The sequence below is a fragment of the Marmota flaviventris genome, chromosome Y (assembly GCF_047511675.1).
Source record: "Marmota flaviventris isolate mMarFla1 chromosome Y, mMarFla1.hap1, whole genome shotgun sequence".
In the NCBI taxonomy this organism is placed as follows: domain Eukaryota; kingdom Metazoa; phylum Chordata; class Mammalia; order Rodentia; family Sciuridae; genus Marmota; species Marmota flaviventris.
In genome coordinates, this window is record NC_092519.1 from 14,844,232 (window position 1) to 14,864,206 (window position 19,975).

General features: G+C 42.7%; 1 non-coding gene across 1 annotated transcript; it reads left to right on the top strand.

The window, feature by feature from the left end:
- Positions 1-2,659: 2,659 nt before the first annotated feature.
- On the top strand, positions 2,660-2,732 carry Trnaa-ggc (transfer RNA alanine (anticodon GGC)). The gene has a single exon. It is a non-coding gene; the product is annotated as a tRNA-Ala (tRNA).
- Positions 2,733-19,975: the final 17,243 nt, after the last annotated feature.

Below are 19,975 nucleotides of genomic sequence, written 5' to 3' on the forward strand. Positions count from 1 at the left end.
TTGAGCTGAGAACGCTGTGCATTTGTAACAAAGCTGATATTCGGCTTTGAGTTTCTGAACCCTTAGGGATAGCTTCCGTCTGGGTATCATGCAAGAATAGGAAGGTGTTGGAGGAAATGAAGACAGCTTACTTCATCTGAGAGTATTTCAACAATACTTCCCCCAAGAACAAGCTATTCAAAAAGAGACACCATGAGGATCCTCTTTCTATGAACTCTGGACCCAGAGGTGCTGTGGAGACAGCTCCTTACTTAGCGGGGAAAAAAATTAAAATCTCAAAAATTAAAAAAAAAATGTATGGCATTCACATTTGAAATGATGGTTCATAGTTTCCATTTTATTTCTCCCATCCAATTTTATATTTATTTCACGTGCATCTTGGGAGGAGGGATACCAGGGATTGACCTGAGGGACACCCGGCCACTGAGCCACCTCCCCAGCCCTATTTCGTATTTTATTTAGAAACAGGTCTCCCTGAGTTGCTTAGGGCTTCGCTGTTGCTGAGGCTGGCTTTGAACTCGTGATCCTCCTGCCTCAGCCTCCTGAGCCGCTGGGATTACAGGCGTGCGCCACTGCACACACCTAAATGTGCATTTTTTGATTTTACATTTGGTAAAGCACACAGGTCTTGGGTATGGTATTCACCTCTCGCCCCCCTACCAGAGGAGCACAGTACAGGCAAGTAGCTATTGCTTGAATCAAGATCTAAATAAAGCACAATTCCAGGGTTTTGAACACAAAGCGGTGTTGTTTTTTGTCAAATGCTTTTTCTGCGTCTATTGAGATGATCATATGATTCTTATCTTTAAGCCTATTGATGTGATGAATTGCATTTATTGAGTTCCGTATGTTGAACCAACCCTGCATCCCCAGGATGAATCCCACTTGATTGTGGTGCACGATCTTTTTGATAAGTTTTTGTATCCAATTTGCCAGAATTTTACTGAGAATTTTTGCGTCTATGTTCATTAGAGATATTGGTCTGAAGTTTTCTTTTTTTGATGGGTCTTTGCTTGGTTTTGGAATCAAGGTGATATTGGCCTCATAGAATGAGTTTGGAAGAGCTCCCTCTCTTTCTATTTTCCTGAAATAAATTGAAGAGTATTGGTATTAGTTCTTCTTTAAAGATCTTGTAGAAGTCAGCTGTGTATCCATCTGGTCCTGGGCTTTTCTTGGTTGGTAGACTTTTGATGGCATCTTCTATTTCGTCACTTGAAATTGAGCTGTTTAAATCGCGTATATCATCCTAATTCAACTTGGGCAAATTATATGTCTCTAGAAATTTGTCCAGGCCTTGGATATTTTCAATTTTATTGGAGTGCAAGTTTTCAAAATAATTTCGAATTATCTTTTGTATTTCTCTAGTGTCTGTTGTGATGTTTCCCTTTTCATCACGTATGTTAGTAATTTGAGTTTTCTGTCTCCTTCTCTTTGTTAGCATGGCTAAGAACCAACTTTTTGTTCTGTCAATTGTTTCTTTTGTTTCAATTTCATTGATTTCAGCTCTGATTTTAATTATTCCCCGTCTTCTACTGCATTTGGTGTTGATTTGTTATTATCCCAGACATTTCTTCACGACAGTCAATATTGCCTTCCCTGGTGTAGACACAATTCTGAATTGTACGGCCATAAAATGAGCTTGTCCTGTTGTAGCTTGACGTAAATGTTGACCACACAGTACCTGTCTTCGGTGTCACTCCTCATTTGCAGAACACAATATTTTGCCCTTCACCAAGAGTGCTGCATGTGTTGCCAGTATGTCCTCTTAGTTTCTAACTAGGATTGCATGGTAGGGGCATGTCACTTTCTTTACTCACCATCCAGGTGATGGACACGTCAATTATCTTGATTTTGTCCTGTTACAACTTAAGTTTCTCTCTATTTTATGGTCAAGTATTTTCGTGGAGGGCTCCAGGCACGTCCTTTGGGTCTACACTAGGGAGTGGAATTTCTGGGTATTTGGCAAGCAGGTGTTTAATGATCTCAGTGACCGCTGAATGATTTCTCAGCATGAAATGTTCTGCAATCCCTCCAGCCATGCATGAGGTATCACTTGCCATCGCCGGCTATTATTTTAGCTGTTCTAAGTATGTCCTGGGGTCTCACTGCAATTTCACATTTCCCTAATGAGTACCGTTGAGCACCTTTGCCCGTGTTAATAGCAATTTGGACATACGCTTTCATGAGTTGTCTGATGGATTTTTTTCCCCCCTGAATCAGGGCCACTCAACCACTGAGCCAGGGTCTCACTAAATTGCCAAGGCTGGCCTCGAACTTGTGATCCTCCTGCCTTAGTCGCCCTGGTCACTGGGATGACAGGTGTGCACCAGCTTGATGTAAATTGTGGACCATTGAAAAAAAACTCAGCCCATCTAAAATCTGTTGTCTTTTAGTTAGTTTGCAACTTTGTTACAAAGGTCTTTCGTTTGGTGTATAAATTGTGCCTCTTTTCTCACAGTGTAAGATTTTTTTTTTTTCACATTAATTGTAGCTTCTGAAGGAAGTGCTTTGCATTTCAGGAGTCTAATTTTTTATCGGTTATTCATTAATATGATTCATGAAATAGAACCGTTATCATCCTGACTGAGCAATTATTACTAATGCTGAGGTCAACAACACACATGCCTATATCTTTCCAGAAACTACATTGTTTGGGGGCTGGGGCTGTAGCTCAGTGGTAGAGTGCTTGCCTGGCATGCATGAGGCCCTGGGTTCGATCCCCAGCACCACATGCAAATAAGCAAATAAAATCAAGGCATTCTGCCCATCTACAACTACCAAAATAATAATAATAAAAGAAACTACATCGTTTTAGCACTTGCATTTTTTTTTGTTATATTTCAAAGTCGTTATTATGTACTAGGGTCAGGATTTACCTTTTCCCATATGGGCCTCTAGTTTCTATAGCATAATTGTTGGAGAGACCTTGCAATCCCCATCGATTTTCTTGTGCTTTTGAGAAAACATGAAGTAATCACACACGACTATTTCTGTTTCTGCACTAGCTATTCCATGGCTCTGATACAGTATTGATCTTTAAGTTAATTCTTCTCTTTGCTACTGAAGCTTTGTAAGTGGTGAAATCAGATTATCTAAATGCTTCAAAATTTATTTTTTTCTGAAATTTCAGGGAACCTGATTTGATCTTATTTATTGGTTCTTTTTAGTTATACATGACAGTAGAATCCACGTTGACATAAGTGTACAAGTTGGAATATAGCGCATATCTCATTCTAGTTAGGACCCTGTTCTTAAGGACGTACATGATGGTGGGATTCACTGTGGAAGACTTCAACTTTACGGTCTATCTTCATCACCTTGAATGTTTCCTCTTGAGGGAAGTATTTCCTTTGCACGATTCAGTATAAATTTGAGCTTCTGTCTGTCCATTTTAAAAAGAAACGCAGGAATGTGTGTTGGGGTTAACACTGAGCCTACGTATCAATTGGGACCAAGCCGGACCCTAAAATGTTGCATGTTCCAATCACCCTCCATTTATTTCAGTCTTCTCTAATCAATCCCCAAACTCTTTTGCAATATCTGGGGTAGGAATCTTCCATGAAGTTTGATCTCTGATACCTGATGTTTTGTGTGCCTCTTGTGAATGGCATTTTTATCTATATTCATTGAAGAAGTGTGGCGTTCCCATTATGAGAAATCTGGCTGACGGGCGGATTGGAAGGACTGAAGAAGAAAATTGTATGTTATAGGGTCAGAGTGAAAAGAAAAGGGAAATTGTTATCTCTTTCTTTAGGCCATCATGGAATGGTTTAAATTTATACTTAATGGAATGATTTAGAAAGGGCCAGCTACTGACTGGAGGTTTTAACCACTGGAGTCCTAGTAGATATGACAGCGCCTTTGTCCCGTGTCCCATCCAGCTAACCAAAATGACGTGGCAAGAGAAGCGCTGTGTTTAACATGAGGCTGCTTCAAAGTTTTGATCTTGTGCAAAGGGAACTGGCAATAGAGTTGTTACGTAATCCTTAACATCAAAATGTGACTCATGATGGGCCACGTTAGCACCTTCACTTTACTTTTTAAAAAAATTTTAAAATTTGTTCTAATTAGTTTTACAATAGGATGCATTTGGACACATTGTCCACAAATACAGCACAAGTTCTCCTCCTCTGGCTGAACGTGGTGCAGAGTCATGCCAGTAGTGTAATCACACATGTATACAGGGTAAGAATGTCCATCTCCTTCCAGTGTCCTTCCCCACTCCCCTGTCTCTTCCCCTCCCTTCACTACCCTCTGCACAATCCAAAGTTCCTTCATTCTTCCCTACCCTGCTCCATTATGGATTAGCATCTGCTTATCAGAGAAGACATTCGGCCTTGGGTGTTTAGGGATTGGCTTATTTCACTAAGCATGATATTGTCCAGCTCCATCTGTTTACTGCCAAATGCCATCATTTCAGTTTTCTTTAAGGCTGCGTAATATTCCATTGTGTATATATAGCACATTTTCTTTATCCATTCATCTATGGAAGGACACCTAGTTTGGTTTCATAGCTTTGCTATTGTGAATTGAGCTGCTATAAACATTGATGTGGCCACATCACTATGGTAAGCTGATTTTAAGTCCTTTGGGCATAAACCAAGGAGTGGGATAACTGCGTCAAATGGTTATCACCTTCAGAGATGCCTTTCATTTATTTTTGTTACCACATTATTGACCCATGTTTGGACTTCGGAGGCTCTATATTTTATAAACTATATTTTGTTCAATTTATCATTCAAGAACAATTCGGGGTTATTTTAGGTAGTTAAAAAATGTATTAAAAAATGTCACCTCTGTTTTCATAAAATTCTAACATTCTCTACCCTTTTATTTTATTTTAGTTGAAATACTAGACTCAGCTTTCTGGCCCAAATCATACTTTGATAATATTAAGTGAATGGAACAAGTCAATGCAATCTCTCAGCTTCCTAAGTGTTTTTGTTACTTGAATTCAGTATTCGGCCTACACTTGGAAGCAAACCCAAACCCTCTCAATCTTTTCCACGAATTAAAAGAGTAATACACAGTGAAAACGACATCCCCAAGCTCAGGAGCGAGTTCCACCTCGTGCAATCTCATGGGCATCTCCCGGTTTCTCCTCTGTGCATTTCCTCAGCGGCATCCATCACTAGGGACTATGACCTGCTTCCTGTGACCCAAGGAGGGACCTGATCGTCATAAAACAAATCCATATCAAACACCTGGCACCTACCGACCCATTAACAGGTGTGAGTTTGTGCTTTCACGTATCAGTTGAAAAATTATTTTGAAACAAAAAGAGAAGAATATTGAACTCCCAAAGCGCAACAAAATCTATATGCCGACTTGTTAGCCTAGGAATCCACTTCCTCACCAAGACTTCCAAGATCAAGAAGTAAACTCAGGAATCAATCAATGGGATGGCATCAAACTAACAAGCTTCTTCACAGCAAAAGAAACAATCAAGAACAAGAAGAGAGTCTACAGAAGGGGAAGGAATTGCTTGCAACCTGCCCCTGAGATAGAGCATTAATCTCCAGGATATATAAAAATCTCAAAAAAATGTAACACCAAAAAACGAATAACCCAATCAATAAATGGGCAGAGAAACCGAACAGACACACCGAACAAGAAATATGAATGTCAACAAATAAAGGAAAAAGTGCTCATCATCTCCAGCAATTAGAGAAATGCAAGTTAAAGCTACACTGAGAGTCCATCTGCCCCCCGCCCCCCGTCAGGATCCTGATTACAACAGGTCACAGCCCACATGTATAACATGCCAAAATACACTCTGTTGTCAGCTCTATCTAAAAAGAACAAATAAAAATAAACTAAATAATATATAAATGCCAATTAGGGATCCAGTGCTCTGCAAACGTACACTTTCTCAAAGACAGAGAGCACCTGCTAACGTGGCCCACCATGTCCTCAAATCAGAGACGGCCTGGGCCCAGGTGGACCCTCCCATCCAGTGGAGGATGGAAAATCCCAATGGAGCCAAAATTTGGTTAAGGGGTCTGGATTTATTTTATAGACACTTATATTTGTTTTTCTTTTTTTTTGTGTAGGAAAATGTGACATTATCAGAGCCCAGGAACATGAGAGAGTTCATACGACATAAAATGTATTTAGATAAAAGGGAACGTCTGAAGAATGCGATTAATTAACGTAACATTATATACAATACGTAACTCGATATAATTAATACAGGTAACGACAGACCCGGCGAATCACCGGGCTAAATAAACGAGAGTTCTCTCTCTTACCAGCTGGGAACTAAAATGTTTTTATGATGCCGTAATCCATAAAGGGACTCCGTTTCAAAACCGAGGAATTTCGCAAGCAAAAATTCTATATTGCTCTCACATGCATAAAGCCTCTTTTGGATATAAGCATGAGGTCTCAGCTCCTTATTAAAACTTTCAATAATGAATCAAACATGTGTCCTGTTTCCCTGCCAAGTGGAGGACTTGGAGCTCGATGCCAGAACAGACTGAGCATGTCATTAAAGCACCTTGCATTGTGTGTGCATGCGTGCGTGAATGTTGTTAACCGAGATTTAAAATGTGACTTTTGTGGGGGATAAAATAAATAGGCCAACACCAGCAAGGAGGTCTGCTTCTCTTCTGTGCAGTGAGAGATACCACCCAAGAGAAAGCAGTCTCCAAGAACAATGGGCAGAAAAGCACTGAAGATTGTCCAGTGCTGCCTACATCTCTGAGAAGAGTTAACTGAGCCTCAATCCTGAGCATGTATAAAACAGCCACTCTTCTCCCTCCCTGTTCCTCAGGAGCTCATTAAACTGGTTTTTAAAAGCTTCTTGCCCATAGTTTACACATTTTGTTTTTTATTATTTCACTGTATATGTAGAAAAACAATAGGCAGGAGATTGTCCAGTGCTGCCTACATCTCTGAGAAGAGTTAACTGAGCCTGAATCCTCAGCATGTATAAAACAGCCACTCTTCTCCCTCCCTGTTCCTCAGGAGCTCATTAAACTGGTTTTAAAAAGCTTCTTTCCCATAGTTTACACATTTTGTTTTTTATTAGTTCACTGTATATGTAGAAAAACAATAGGCAGGAGATTGTCCAGTGCTGCCTACATCTCTGAGAAGAGTTAACTGAGCCTGAATCCTCAGCATGTATAAAACAGCCACTCTTCTCCCTCCCTGTTCTTCAGGAGCTCATTAAACTGATTTTAAAAAGCTTCTTGCCCGTAGTTCTCACGTTTTGTTTTTTATTATTTCACTGTGTATGCACACATGACTAAAATATTCATTTTTGCAAGTTTTTGGAACTTACCTAAAAGGAACCCATTAAAAGCACACTTCTGACTTGATCTTTCCTTCAATTTCACGTTCTCAAGATTCATCCATGTGGATCCGCACAGCTGCGGAACACCCACTCGTACGGGAAGACTGCCGTTAGGAGTTCTCTCTGCCAATGGGCGTCTGTGTCATTTCTTATTTTTATCTATTGCAAATAATGTTATTACATGTGTGCTGATGTCTTTGATGCATACTGAGCTGTTAGGTAGTTACAATAAATTCTGTCGTCATTGTATGCTGTTCAAATTTACTAGATAATGATTTTTTTTTTCAAAACACTATTAATAATTCCTGCCACCCATGGTGGAGTCTTATCACTCCATATCCTCTCTCTCTCACACTCTGCTGACATTTAGACTTTTGGCCAATCCAATGCATGCAAACTGGATCGCATCAATGCTGTAACTTGCATTTTTCTTATTAACCATGAGATTGGGTCTCTTTTCATATATTTAGTGGCAATTTGTGCTTTTTTTCTCTTTTCTTTTTTTGGTGCTGGGGATTGAACTCAGGGGCACTCAACCACTGAGCCACATCTCCAGCCCTATTTTGTATTTTATTTGGAGACAGTTGCTTAGCGCCTTGTTTTGGCGGAGGCTGGCTTTGAATTCACGGATCCTCCTGCCTCAGCCTCCCAAGCCACTAAGATTACAGGCGTACACTCCTGCGCCTGGTTGAAGTTGTATTTTCAATGGTAAACTCTCTGCTGTGATTCATTATTGTCATTAATCTCCATGTTCCATGGACAGCTGGAACATGGAGCGCTGTCCTCTTAGACCCTGTGGCTGGCTATATACTATTGTTACTTTTTCCCACCTTAGTTTTGCACATGGAATAGGAGGTTGCTGATTTCCTTCACAATGCGGCAGTCAATCTCATTATTACATTAATGCCAGGCTATTTCTGCAAATTAGCAAAAATGGATGAAAAATGCTATTATCTGCAGACTGAATGCTGTGAGGGATTGAGTCCAGGTCTCACACAGCTAGGCCGGTGCTCTACCACTGAGCTACATCCCTAGACCTCCAACTTACTTTTTTTTGGGGGGTGGGGGGGCAGGTACCAGGGATTGAATTCACTTCACCACTGAGCCACATCCCCAGCCCTATTTTGTATTTTATTTAGAGACAGGGTCTCACTGAGCTGCTTAGGGCCTGGCTAAATTGCTGGCTTTGAACTCATGATCCTCCTGCCTCAGCCTCCGGAGTTGCTGGGATCACAGGTGTGCACCATTGCACCGGGGCCAACTTCTTCTTTAATGGAAATTGTGCCAGTTCCTTCCAACTCTGGCTTATTCTCGTATCTCAAGAGGCATTAATAATGTGCTTGAAGAGGTTTAATAGGTACCAGCTTTTCTTCATGTTGCTACACTAACGTGCCAAGTGAGCATAGGTTGTTTCACACCTAATTTCATGGTGTCGTAGTCGACCATGTTTCTATCATTGAGCAAAAAAAGAACCTGCAGTGCTAATTGTCGGCGTTCAGTTTCATGTACAAAACAGATTCTATTTCTGTGCCTGAGAACGTAATTTTTAAGACAGTTTTCCTCACACATAAGAAACGGAGCTTTCCAGCCGGGGATGGTGGCACACGCCTGCAATCCAGTGGCTTGGGAGGCCGAGGCAGGAGGAGCACAAGATGAAGACCAGCCTCCGCAACTTAGTGAGGCTCCAAGTAACTTAGTGAGACCCTGTTTCAAAATAGAAATAATTAAGGGGGCATGAGGGCAGGAATGAAATCGAAACCCCTGCACTCAACGTTTGAAACTTCTCATCACTTGGTCCTAACCACTGCTCACCTCCTCCAGGAAGTGATTGACTGGGTTCAACACGGTTGGAAGCCATCGCCCCTGGCTGGCTGTCCTCACTGCCTCCCGTGGGGGTGTGTGATAGCAGGGGCCGTTTCGCGACCCCTTTGTCTGTGATTGCTGGCTTCTCTCTCTGCCCTGCTGGGTCTCTGCAGCTCTGCAGTGAATTAATTTGGGGGGACGGTTGCCAGTTTCATTGTCTTAGTGTCCATTGCTCTAAAAATCGAATTCCATCCATCACTGAGGGTCACGGGAACTGTAAGCGTCAAAGGATCGTAAGAGATTCCTTAGCTCTAACACCTCGTTTTCTAGACAATTGCAAGACAATTTCTAGACTCTGATTTGCTCAGAGTCACAAATCAAAAAATAGCAAAGCAGATCTTAGCCTAGAAGTGAGAATTCTTTTCAGTTCATGTGATCAGAGCAAGTGGGGTGCTCCGACAAGGCAGCATCAATGAAAACGTTTTCACAAATATTTTAAACAGGTGTCCCCTGACCTCTGTTTGTCTGCAAAACAAACTGAGTTATTTAAACATCTAAAATGTACTGAGATGAGTGTGGCATACCGTACTCACAGGTTAGGAGAAGAGAAGTCACTTCTTCATTATTCTCTAAGAGCAGAGCTTTGTAACTGCCTTTTCAAAGTTCCTGATTTTGTTTGGTGTCGTAAAAGTCAATTTCTTTAAATCACATGATTTTAGGATCTGAAGTAGATAATAAGTTCTGCCTGACACTGATAAAGAAATCAGGCCCTAAACTAGAGAAACTGTGTTCAAAATAGCTCCTTCTGCCAACGAGGAAATAGATACTGTTGTATGAGACTATGATTTCATTTTTAGACATCAGCATCCCTAGGACACAATCACCATGTCTGAAAGATCCTATTGATGTACCACTTACATTCTTTGTTTGCCCAGGTGGGGAGCGGGTGGTTACAGGCATTGAACTCAGGGCCATGTTACCACTGAGCCCTGTCCCCAGCCCTATTTTGTATTTTATTTAGAGATAGGGTCTCCCTGAGTTGCTTAGGGCCTCGCTTTGGGCTGAGGCTGGCTTTGAACTCGGGATCCTCCTGCATCAGCCTCCCAAGCTGCTGGGATGACAGGCAAGCACCACTGCGCCCAGCTACCACTCACATTCTTGGTCCTTGAAATGACCTTTCCTAACTCCAGGGCTTCTTGTCGGTCTTTGTGAGTCAGTGGATTTATCTTAGATGCCCTTTAAAGCAACATTTCAGAAAGCTGAGCTGATGAGCGACTTGTTATCACCCTTACCAGCCAATTGGCTCATACGGGTACTGAGAGCGATTATCCTTTCTCTTAAGAAGAAATCTCTAGTTTCATTTCCATGTTAGCAATGTTTGTTAAACGTTTTTAAATCTTAAGTCAGGTGATTCTATAAGTTAAGCTAGAATATTTGGGTAGAGGGGAAAAAAAAAGTTGCATTTGATGTGAGTTTAAGTTCCTGGGCCCCCTGACTCCTTCGATTCTGCAGAAGGAGTAACCCAGTTCCCGTTTTTAGCTAAGCCCCAGCAGCCTTCCGCTGGCATGAACTATGCTGACCCCGGGGGGGTATCCATCTTCAAGCAGGTGGCCCATCCATGATGAATTCTAGAGTTCAGCATCTACCCTCGGTTGCTTTACCAATCCCAGAAGAAGGTAATTATCTGGTTAAAAAGAAAAACAAAATTCAACCCGCCTGATCAAAGTCATTGCTTTGTTTGAAAGAGGAGCCCTGCCCGGCATGTGAATGCACGGAGAGAAGTTCCATCAAGGGTCAAACGGAGGCCCACGAGGGTTCTCTAAACGCTGCTGGTGAGGGAGGTCACCCAGAATCTGTGTGAACCAGGTCAAGGTCCTCGACTCAGCCCCAAGAGGGCGGTTAACACTGCTCAGATCCACAGCTACAAATTTAAGTCCAGCTGTTTCTCAATATATCTCTCGGGGACTAGATTACTTAAGCCAGAGGGAAAAAAAACTATAATTATTTACATGCATATATAACTAGGAAATGGCGAGTTACCCTACGGTGTTGATTTTAGTGACTGGGAAATAAGTCACATCCTTTGTTACAAATGACGGTCCCTGCCACCTTGCCCTATGAGACCCACGCAGGCTGCTAAAAGTAGGAAGAGGCATTTAGTTAGAGACGTATGTTGCCACAGCTCAGTTCCTGATATTTCTCTAGAATCGGCCAGCTTGGGCCTCTGCATCCTAGCCGGGCAGGTCATGGAGATTAGAATTCTGACTTCGCTGGGGAGACACATCAGTCCACACCATTAGCACTCGTATTCATTTTTTTTTGGCCGCAATTAGTATCATTTAGCACAGTTCATAATGGATGTTTTTGCTTGGCACGCAAGTTCACTGCATTGAGCTCTTTCACTAAAAGACTAGAAAGTCAATGCATGAACCACCCAACATTACCTCTCAAAGCCCTAGGGAAAAGAAAGTAAATCAACATCCAAGGCAGTAGAAGACAGGAAATAATTAAAATCAGAGCTGAAATCAAAGAAATTGAAACAAAAGAAGCAATTCAAAAAATTGACAAAACAATAAGTTGGTTCTTTGAAAAAATAAATAAATAAAATTGATGATTCCTTAGCTAATGAAGAGAAAGAGAGAGAACTCAAATTAGTAAAAATTGTGATGAAAATGGAAATATCACAACACTACTGAAATACAGAAGATATTCAGAAGCTATTTTGAAAATTTATAGTCCAGAAAAATAGAAAATCTTGAAGACATCGACAAATTTCTAGAGACATATTTCTAAATAGAAGATGCCATCAGAAGCCTACCAATTAAGAAAAGTCACATTCTCGGCCGAGTTCTACAAGACCTTCAAAGAACAATTAGCACCAACACTCCTCAAATTATCCCATGAAATAGAAAAGGAGGGAACCCTTCCAAACTCATTCTATGAAGCTAGTATCATCCTGATACCAAAACCAGATAAAGACACATCAAGGAAAGAAAAATTCAGACCAATATCCCTGATGAACACAGATGCAAAAATTTATGTATTATTCTAGCAAATCGCCTACAAAAAGGTATTAGAAAGATAGTGTACCACAATCAAGTGGGGTTCATCTAACATACAGAAATCAATAAATGTGATTCATCACATCAATAGACTTAAATACAAGAATCATATGATCATCTCAATAGATGCAGGAAAAACATTTGACAAAATAAAGTGCTATTTTTGTTTTACTCTACGTTTCCTACCAGCTAATAATATAGTACTTTAATAACCACTGAAAATATATGTATAATATTTCACAACATATCAAAAGAGAGACCTGAGGAAAATAAATTTCAAGAACCCCACAAATAAAAAAAGTGTGGGCTGGGTCATGGGAATTTGAAAATTACATATGCATAATGTTGAAAATAAGATCAAGTGTGATGGCATCTTAAGTCCAACTACTAGATATTTCCATGGCTGTAGAAATTCCTCTACAGCATTTTTTTGAATAATAAAAAATAACTGGCTAAAGAATATTACATAAATTTTGATGAAACTATCAAAGAGACCAAAGCCCACCATAATAATTATATCACGGCGCCTACAGGCAGTAACCACCCATTGCAAATATAAATCTGATGGGTGGTAGTCGCATTATCACATATTACGTAGTATGTTTTATGCAGCAGAAATTTGTAACATAAAATATGCTTCCTACGTAACTCTTGAACTTTTTCTATTATTTTATTGTAAAAATTCCTTTTGTAGATATTATTGTAATTTCCATGTTTTTGAAGGAGGCCTAGCGTGTTAGCAAATATTTTAGACAAAATTCACAAGTAATAACAGAATTAACAATTATGCTCTGAAGACCTGTATTTAAGAAAGAGATTTCTGCCTTATATATGTATATTTAGTTTATTTCCCCTGCAGACAACAAAGTGATTGATTCCAGGGATAAAGTTCATAGATTTCAGGCCAATGATCCAACAAACAACCTTGTATAAAAGAGCTGAATAAAGAAAAAGAGGGAACGGACCTTAAAAGAACTACTAGGTTGAGGAGATTGAGTTAAAGGGGAAAATAATTGCTCTAGGAGTATTAATTCCGAACACATTGGAACTAATTGGAATTTCCAAGATGCCATCACAGTTTGAAGTGTGGCTAGTCCAACTTGGAACTGATGATTACATACCATCAGACCTAAAGCAATTCAAAGTTAGCCACATGTGGCCAGTGGCTGCCATACTGGACAGCCCCGCTCACTCTGTCCTTTGGAAGAAAAGACATTGGCAAATCTCCCTTCCAATATCTCATTGCCTGTGTGTGCCAGTCATCTTGGTTGCCTTTTCTAATGGATTGGTAGTTTCTTTGTTATAGGTTGGCGACCTCTGTTGGTTTTGATCATCTGGTGGATTTTGAATCTAATGAGAAGGAACTGGTGGTGTGAAGAGACCCAGCCATCACCTCCCTTCAGCTAAGTTTATGAAAGAAACTTAATTACACTTAATTAAAAATGGAAATGACCAGTCCTGGGGGTTCTTGGTGACTTTCCTCAATTTACACATGTCCAGCTCAGGAACTGGAAAGTGATTTTGGTTCACATTTTCTCCTTTCCCCACCTCATGAACCCAGAGTTGCCAAGTCCTCTCGTCCACCGAACCTCCCCCTTGTGGACATCTTTCTGCTTTAAGATTCAGCTTTGTGCATCTTCTCGTTCAGACTGATACAATCCCGTCCCTGCTAGAACTTTCTGCTTCCTCTCTCTCCCACGGCTCTTCATCTTGACTTCCAATCCACTTCATCACATCTTTCACGGCAAGAGTGTGCCTAACCACCTGCTCCCTTTGCTACCCCGCGGAGCTGTAAGAACAGAGGACAGTGTTACTGCTTCTATAGTCTTTATAGCAGTTCATGCAATGTCCTGCCTAGAATGGACGGTCACGGTTGCTCATTGAATCTTGCTGCAAGAATTGGAAACAGTAGGAGCCTAAAACTTGGTTTGGTGTTTTGGAACAGTGTAAATGACCTTCAACAAGGCTCGGAGTCTGACCCGGCTTCCGTTTCCTTACTTGTGCCTGGAGAACTGAAATGCACACCAATAGCAGCTACATTTGTGCGCGTGAGGATGCAGGAGAGCTTCTGTCTTAGCACAGGGATTCCCCTGATAGAATCGGAATACCCAGGCCTACGGCCCTCTGTGCCCCTTACGGGTGGCTGGTGTTTCTGTTCGTTGCTTGGGTTTCTCTTGCATAAGTGAAAAAATTATCCATCTATTCAGACCATACCCTATTTATGTTATAATGCATAATTTTTTTCAAGACATACATGGGTAGTGGGATGCATATAATTTTGCCTATTTTCTCTTTGATAAACAAAGACACATATTCAACCTAGCATGTAAGACCGAGAGATTCATGAGAATATTTTTAAACCTAATCGCTTTCTTTTTATCTTCCCAGGAGAGATTTGAAAAGGTAGAACATCTCCTTTTAATCACTAAATATTTGCAACAACACACACACACACAAACACACACACACACACACACACAAAATAACTCTATGAGAATAAAGACCTAAAAATAAACAATTTCCATTTCAAGCAACATTTGCAACCATGGTCTAATTTAATATAAAACACTGATGGGAATGTGGTTTCTTTCTTTTAAAAAGTTTACCAGTCAAACTTTGGCCTTGTTTAACTTGGCGATTTCCTCTGTGATACTGGGGCCCACTTGAGCCAGGACATGAAAGAGCAAGAAATATTATCTCAGTTAAACATTAATGAGCGCTCACATACTTATCCCAGGGTGTTCAGCCAATTAAAAATAGCCGCGTCCTCCCTGAAAGCCCAGACAATCTGGGGTGGGATCGTCCCGGCCCACTTTCCTAGCCCGGAACTGTGCTGGGATTTTGCTGTGTGCTCTCCGGTTTCCAAGGAGCCTCCAGTGAACCGGATTTAAGTTTTGTTTCTGGGTTCCCACAGCTGAGCCAAATTTGATTGACAAGACTTTGCAGGGACGCCGCCGCCTGCCCAGGAACGGGGCATCCCGAGGAATCGCAGACAGCCTCTATGCACAGAGGGACACCCAGACGGACGCAGTAACAAGTGCTAGCCGAGCCGCGATGAAGACAAAACAGGTGAAATGCGATTTAAAGTCAGAGTCGTGAAAATCCATCGGAGATATGTAAAAATGAAGCACAAAGTTGATGGAAGTCCCCCCAGAAGGAAGGACTTCTCGGCCAGGTGCGGGGGTGCACGCCTGAAATCCCAGAGGCTTGGAGGCTGAGGCAGGAGGATCGCGAATTCAAAGCCAGCCTCCGCCAAAGCGAGGCCCTAAGCAACTCAGGGAGACCCTGTCTCTAAATAAAATCCAAAATTGGGCTGGGGATGGGGCTCAGTGTGCCAGTACCCCTGAATTCAAATCCTGGTACACCCCCTCCCCAAAAGGGAAGGAGTTCTAAAGACAGAAGATTCCGGTGGCTCCCAGTGTTTCTTGGGATCTCAGAGGCCCAACTTTCCTGTCGATCACTAAGTTCGCGGTGGATCACTGAAGTCCTCAAGTGTTGCATCTCCTCTTTCTCTGGATATGACTCCTTTAGCATACGCCTCGTTTTCCGGCAGAGTGACCCGTTTAGCTGATTTCTCCATCTCTACATCTGAAGTCCTCCAGGCCAGAAATCTCCTTCATTCGTTCGTTGTTCACTTGCTTCTGGGGACTGTAGCCTCTCATTCCAGGCAGCACAGAATCCAAACGTTCTCCAGAACCCGAGAGCCCATGTCCCTGTCTCTTGTTTACGCTCATCTGCGATGGGTGTCTCTCAGCCAGTTTGGTTCCCTTCCAAAAAGCCAGGAATGACAACGACCTGTCCCTCTGGCCCAAGTCCCCTCCCTGCCACACCTGTGGCACTTGGGTGGCATCCATGTGCCCTTCACGTCCCATGTCAGGGCGTCTCTCCACCCGTAGGCTGTGCCCCAGTTCTCTGTGTATCACAATGTGCAACTGTAGGTAGCACTGAGTGATGATTCGAGTCCCTTCTCTCTCCCAAACGGACACATTGTTCTGATATAGGTTTTTCCTTTATTTTGAATCTTCATGCAGTGTATATAACAGGTGCGTTAACTATTTTTTTTTTTTTTGGTGGGCTGGGGATTGCACCCAAGTCCACGGGCGTGTTGAGCAAGTCACTGAGCCACATCCCCAACCCTCAAGACCGTTTTTTCTAATTAAATGTGCATATCTCTAACAGCAATGTATGTAAATAAATTTCCTAATATAAATTCATGCCAACTCTTCTCCTTCACACTGAGTTCTTGGTTTCTCTCCCCCCCCCCCCCCAGATTTCAATCAACATGTTTCTTGGAACAAGTTCAAGTTGAACTTACAATTCTTATGACATGGGTCTCGTAAGAATGCATTCAACTCGACAGGTCTTCTGGACTTACTGGGTAAAATAACAGTGGAAGAAAAATCTGTCTCTTTAACATGGTTGGTGGAATCGCTGAGGATTTCACAATCTTTGTGGAATAGGTAGACTACCAAAGGTTTCGGCAAGTGCTTATCTGAAATCGCTGTTTATCAAAAACAATATGTATTTTATGTTTAATGTGGATTTCACTCTGAGCATCGGATGCCTACAATCATGTAATGGTTAATGTAATTGTCAGCTCGATTGGATTAATATACACCAAAGAACAAGCAGCTCCTGGGCGGGTCCATGAGGGTGTGTCTACAAATGATGGGTGTATGGGATAGCCAACTGAAGTGGAGACCCTCCCTAGGCGTGGGCAGCACCGTCCAATAGGATGATGGCTTGGAGAGAATATAGGTTAGAACAGGAAGCAGCTGCAGAGGTAAGCTGGATTCTTCTTGAACCTGTTGTTGATTGCAGCCGCTGTGATCCTCTGAGGATATCAGATTCTTGCTTCTTCACTCTTCCAAAGTGGACTCTGCCCGTGATTCTCCAGATGCCTTTGGTCTTGGACTAGGGTAGGGCCACTGACCCCTCTTGTTCTGGGGCTCCTGCCTTGTGGACTGGGGTCTCCTGGCCCTCCCAGCTCTCCAGCCTGCACACGGCCACTGTGGACTGTCCAGATCCTGGTCCCGTGACCCGACCTAATTAGTCCCCTCTTTATAATCATGCCTCCTGTTGATGCTGTTCCCCTGGAGAACATATGCAGATCGTATCTGGCACATATGGCAGACTAGGGTGCTTTGAAATGTTTGGAACCAAACTGACAGGTCACGTGGACGTGTTCCTGCAAGGCACAGTCACAGGAGTCGTGACTGTGAACCCTCGTGCCTTGTGCAGTGTCCGTCATTGTGGCTGACCCATGCCTGGCCCTGGAGCGAGCCCGAGGACCTGATCTCATGGTTTCCAGCTATGCAGCAGACCTCTCTGTCTGTGTGGCCTCTGCCTTGGGTAGGTCTGAACCCCTCCGTGACATCTCCGGGGCCTCCTCCGACAATCCCTGGGCTCTGTCCAGTCGGCTGTGGTGCTGACAGCACGGCCGTGACCTTCCCCTGCACCTCTCTGGTTTCCACAGGCTGCCTATCCTCTTGGCCACCAGGCTGCCTGGACGCTACTCTCACTGGAGCAAGGAAAGATCATTGAGGTCTCAGCTGTTCAAAGGCATTCTTGTGTTTTTCTAGAAGAAAAGACTGGCTTGGGAATCTGAGGAGGGTGCCCAGGTCTCTGCCACTCGGTGGAGTGTGGAGACAGAAGAGATTAATTTTCCTGTGCGGTGAGACCATTTCTCAAACAAAGAGCTGCCTGTTCCTTGGCCACCCTGTGCTGGATCTTCCGTGGGCTGGAATTTTCCCTTCTCCATGCTCAATCCCCTGCTTTCTCCCAACCACAGGCATCCGAGTGTGCATTCCAGGGCCTTCCCAACCCTTCCAGCCTCCCAGGCATGCAGAAACGCTTCTTTATCTGGGATCCAGTTGTAGAAAACTGACTTGGCTGTTAGCTGCGGATGGCGTTGGTGGTTTGAATGTTTACTCTGGGAGAACGCAGCAAACACCCTTCATTCCCACAAGGAAAAACACTGGCTGAGCCCCGAGGGACGTTCCCTTAGACTAGGAGCAAACTGTGACATGTGACATGGAGATGATTTCAACTTCTCTTTGGGGGGGGGGGGCAGGCGGAAACTGAGGACTGAACTCAGGGGTGACACTCTAAGCCGTATTTTGTAGTTTATTTAGAGACAGGGTCTCACTGAGTTGCTTAGGGCCTCACTTTGCTGAGGCTGTCTCTGAACTGCTGATCCTCCTGCCTCAGCCTCCCGAGCCACCAGGATTGCAGGAGTGTGCCAGGATTTCAACTTGAATGTTGGAATGTTCTTCCACATGTAAATTCATAACCAACACCATATAGTGGTACATTTACAGTATCTGTGGATGTCACCGGTATGCCTTCCTCTGTGACTCAGACGGAATTCATTCCACTGGACACCTAATTCCACTAGATGTTACAGGAAATGTATCCGTACTTTAAAAGTTGGCTTCTTCATTCATTTGATAAAATATTTAGTGACTAAAATATTGAACAAAATCGATTTAAACTTAATATGGGATAGAACTCTGCTAACTGTGCTCTCTCAGTACAGAGACGGAATCATGAAGCTATATGTTTCTCTTAAAGAAACTTGGTTCTGTTGTACATATCTGTAAAGTGCAGTTTTTAATACAAGGAAAAATTCAAACCCCCCTTTTATGTTACCTTGATTTTTTTTCTTTTTTCCTGTGTCAGTCTTTGCATACATTTTCCAATAAGCCAAGGTGAAAGGAACACATAACAGTTCTGTATCTATTAATGATATTTTAATATTACCCGTCATAATATTATACTGTTACCTATTATTAATTTCGTGCCTGGAATCTGGTAACACTTTGGACTGGTTTGAGGCTGGGTGGGTGTCGACTCACATCATTGTTGAAACTTTGGCGACCGGTTATCATAAAAGGCATCGCCTGCCCTGAGATTCCAGGGCCCAGAAGGGATAGGTACACTGTCAGGAAAGCTGCATGGGTCAAAGGAAGAACTGTGGGAGATGTCTCTGACAAAGGGAAGCTCAAGTTTCTATGAAATGGTTATTTAAGCTGCAAGAAAATCTAAAGGATTAGAAGATAAAGAGAAACCAAACAATAGCACAACGTATGGCCCAAGACAGAGAAGAGGCTACGTCCCTGTGTCCTGACTTCACTGCGAGGCCCCGGGCCTTCCAGACAGCTGTGTTGACAGCATGGATCCACCTCACCACTGCACCTTGCATTACCTCACCAAAAGGAACAGCAAGGAAAATCCCCAGGACACGTCTCATTAGCGATTCTTTTTCCCATTCTACACAAATTCCATTTCAACTCCTCGATCCCTTTCTCTTCTAAATGTGAAGCCAAGTTGACTCCCATCATAGAATTTAGCTCAGCAATGTCTTTCAATATGAGTGGCAAAAAAAGGGAGTGTTTTAGTAAACCTCTTTGCTGCTGTGACCCAAAGGCCTGACATGAATAATGGGAACAGGAAAATGTTATTTGGGGCTCATAGTTTTATGGGTTCAGTGCATGGTTGGCCGACTTCATGGCTCTGGCCCAAGGGGAGGCAGAACAAAATGGCGGCAGGGCCTGGAGGAGGAGAGCAGCTCAGGACAGGGCACCAGGGAGCAGAGAGAGCTCTGCTCACCAGGGACAGGACAGAGACCCCCAAAGGCACAGCCCAGGGTCCCCCTTCTCCAGCCACACCCAGCTGCTACAATCACCACCCAATGAGTCCATCCAAGTGGATTAATCCACTGGTTATATCACAACTCTCATAATCTAATTGCTTCATCTCTGTATCATACACGAGCTTTTGGGGGACACCTAATATCTAAACCATAACAGTA